This window comes from Chrysochloris asiatica, unplaced genomic scaffold (genome assembly GCF_000296735.1).
Source record: "Chrysochloris asiatica unplaced genomic scaffold, ChrAsi1.0 scaffold00136, whole genome shotgun sequence".
Taxonomy (NCBI): Eukaryota; Metazoa; Chordata; class Mammalia; order Afrosoricida; family Chrysochloridae; genus Chrysochloris; species Chrysochloris asiatica.
In genome coordinates this window covers 3,601,527-3,605,552 of record NW_006408654.1, presented here as the reverse complement: position 1 = coordinate 3,605,552, position 4,026 = coordinate 3,601,527, and positions in this window count along the sequence as shown.

Here is a 4,026-nt window from a genome sequence, read left to right as displayed (position 1 = left end):
GGAAAAAAAACAGTACAGTTGTTGGACCCAGAGAGGAGAAAACTCTGGAAATCTGCTGCCAGCAAAGAAGCTCATTGGTTGTGGGAGGATTAGGACAACGGATGGATGGAGTTCCTATAATTCTAAGTGTTATTTATGTTCAGGACATTCAATCCAGAAGTTATTTATGGAAAGCCCTTAATGGAGCTGGCTTCAGTGTCTTTTAAGACCACAGGACAGCTGGGGGAGGGGGGTATGGAAATGGCTGGCTTTAGGTAGTCTAAGGAGCTCTGGTAGCGTAGTGGTTACGAATTGGGCTGCGAACCACAAGATCAGCAGTTCGAAACTACCAGTTGCTCCATGGAAGAAAGATGAGGCTTTCTGCTCCCATAAAGATTTATAGCCTCGGAAACCCTGTACAGGGTCGCTATGAGTCAGAACCGACTCCACGGCACATAACAACAACAACAAGGCTGGTGTGATGGCTCTGAGAATTCTTTATGTAGTTCTGGAGCTGAACTGCCTGAAATCAGGCACAGAAGTGATGCAATTGGCCCCTGTCTCACTTCGGTGTGGCTCACAATCATGCAACTCTGAATTCCCAGAGAGCAGGGTCTGTACTGGAGGTGGATCTGGAAGGGAGCTGGCTGCACCTCTGGTCACCAGTGAAGTGTGGGAAAAAGAAAGAATTGCACGTTTCCCATCACCTGTGTGAATCCGCCAGGCCATCTTCTATCACCAAAGCTGCTTGCAAAAGTTCAAGATGGTAACACTGTGTCTGGCTGGCCATTCACCAGGCAATCTACCTCTTTCACTGTGTCTGTTCAGCTTCTGCTCCAAGGAAGCATTCAATCATCTTTCTAATCTTTCCTTGGAATTTCAGTGTTCCAGGATTTTCATCTGTATCTGTTTTATTTGGTCTCTCATATCTTTGTAGTGCGTCTACCTAGTCTACCATCTTACCAGAAGTCCTACTCATATGCTAGCTCTTTTTTGTCTTTTCTTTCTTTCCTGTCTTTTTAATGACCTTCTTGATTTCTTCAAGTATGATGTCCTCATGCCATCCCACAACTCCTCTGGTATTCAGTAATTAGTGTCAAATGCATGAAATAATTTAAGATGATCTCTAAATTCAAGTGGGATATAATTATTTTGTTTTCCCCCAGTATTTCTCTGCTATTCATAAGCTTTTCAGTGACTAAATATTTGGAAGTAATTCAACACTCCTTCTTAGTCTGTCTTCTTCTGGAAGCTCATCTGAAACCTGTCCTCCATGGGTTACCCTGCTGGAATTTAAAATATCCATGGCAGAGCTTCCAGAATCACAGCAACTCACAAGCCACATTGGCTGAAAACAGAGAATATCAGAAAGATGTTTACTTGTGCTTTATTGACTACACAAAGGCTTTCGATTGTGTGGATCAAGACAAGCTCTGAACAACACTAAGAAGTATGAGTATGCCAGAACACTTAATTGTGCTCATGAGGAATCTGTACATGGACCAAGAGGCAGTTGTTCAAACAGAACATGGGAACACTGAATGGTTTAAAATTAAGAAAGGTGTGTGACAAGATTGTATTCTTTCATCACACTTATTCAACCTGTATGCCAGGTTCTATGAAGAAAAACGTGGCATTAGGATTGGAGGAAGACTCATTAACAACCTGAGATATGCAGATGATACAACCTTGCTTGCTGAAAGTGAAGAGGACTTGAAACATTTACTGATGATGATCAAAGAGCACAGCCTTCGGTATGGATTACATCTCAATGTAAAGAAAACAAAAATCCTCACCACTGGAACAATAAACAACATTCTTATCAATGGAGAAAAGATTTAAGTTGTCAATAACTTAATTCTTCTTGGATCAACTATCAACACTCATGGAAGCAACAGTCAAGAAATCAAACGACGTATTGCATTAGGTAAATGTGCTGCACAAGACCTTTTTAAAGTTTTGAAGAACAAAGATGTCAGCTTAAGGACTAAAGTGCACCTGACCCAATACATGGTATTTTCAGTAACCTCATATGCATGTGAAAGCTGGACAGTAAATAAGGAAGACCATGGAAGAATTGATGCTTTTGAGTTATGGTGTTGGAGGAGAATATTAAAAGTGCCATCGGCTGCCAAAAGAACCAACAGATCTGTGTTGGAAGAAATACAGCCAGAGTGATCCTTGGAGGCCAGGATGGCCAAACGTCATCTCTCATACTTTGGATATATTGTCAGGAGGGACCAGTCTCTGGAGAAAGATACCATGTTTGATAAGGTGAAAGGTCAGAGAAAAGAGGAAGACCCTCAGTGAAATGGATTAGCAAAGTGGCAGCATTAATGGACTCAAGTGTGGCAACAATTGTGAGGTTGGCCCAGGACCGGACAGTGTTTCATTCTGTTGTACACAGGATCACTATGAGTCGGTGCTGACTCGATGGCACCTAACAACAACAAAGAAGAATTGAGGTGTTTAGATTATGGTATTGGAGAATATTCAAGACTGCCAAAACAAACAAATCTGTGTTAGAAGAAATACAACTAGACTGCTCCTTAGCAGCCAAGATAACTAGACTTTGTCTCTCATCCTTTAGACATATTATCAGGAGGGACCAGTCCTTGGAGAAAAACATCATGCTCAATAAAGTAGAGGGTCAGGGAAAAACAAGGAGACACCCAACAAGGTGGATTGGCATATAACCGCAGCAATCAGCTTAAGTGTAGCAGCATTTGTGAGGATGGCGCAGGAATGAGTGGTGTTTTGTTATGTTGCACATGGGTTGCTATGGGTTGGAACTGACTCAGTGGCACTTAACAACAACAACCTGACAATAAATACAGAGAATGTAGAGTCTGGGTGGTGTAATTGTTCATACTCAACTAGCAACCGAAAAGTTGGAGGTTTGAATCTGTTTAGATGTGCCTTGGAAGAAAAAAAACTGATGATCTAATTCTGAAAATGAAATCAGTCATTGAACACCATAGGGAGCTCAGTGCTACTGTGATACAAATGGATTTACCATGAGTCAGAGTCAGCTTAATGGTAACTGTTTGTCTGTTTTATATATCAAAAGAGTTCAGCTCATTTACATTTTATACCCTTCTCATCTCCCACACTAACTGAGCTCATTATTTTTTCTAATTGTTCTAGTGATTGCCTCCATCAGCTAAGAGAATCCCTACAGATTACCACTTATTCTTCCTTCAACCTCTTATTCCACCTCTCTATGATTTATGATTGTGATGTTGATAATGTTACAGCTGTGTTCATGTAGCGATAACTAAGCCTACCATCCTGTTTTAGGGTAATTCTGAAAACAGTTAAGCACTCAGCTACTAAGTGAAGAGTTGATAGTTCAAATCCATCCAGCACGTCTGAGGGAGAAAGATCTGGTAATCTGTTCCTATTAATAAGGTTATATTGTTGCTATAGTGTAGCTGCTGGTCACTGTAGAACCACCTATGATTTGAGCCATTTAGTAAGGAATAGTATCCTCTTTAAAGAAGCTTTGTCCATCCATAGTAGGAGAATTTTCTAAGCATCTCAACCAAATAGTTTTGTTTTTGTTTTTTTTGTTTTTTTCTTGAATTCTTTCTGTTTCCTTCATTTCTCTAAGACCATATTCAATCATGAATCTTTTTTTGGCTTAATGTGCAATTTCCTTTATTCCATTTTAGTTTTTGCTTACTTAGTTCTTTCATATAGGGTGTGTGAGTGATAAATCTTTTGGTATTTGTATGGATAGAAATATTTTAAGCTTACTCTAACATTTGATTCAGTTTACTAGGGCATAAAATTCTAGCTAGAAGTGGTTTTCGCTAGATTACTAAACACATTGCATGGTTGTCTTCTAGAGTCTAGTGCTACTTAAGAAAAGCCTAATTGTTGTTTCTTCTTAATAATCTGATTTTTTTTTTTTTCCTGGACTTTTATTATTGGAGTTAGAATATGTTAGCAGGATGTATCTAGATAAAAGTGTTCATTTTTTGTTTGTTTCATTAACCCTGTTCAGTACTTGTTGTTGTTAAGCACTGTCGAGTCGGTTCTGAC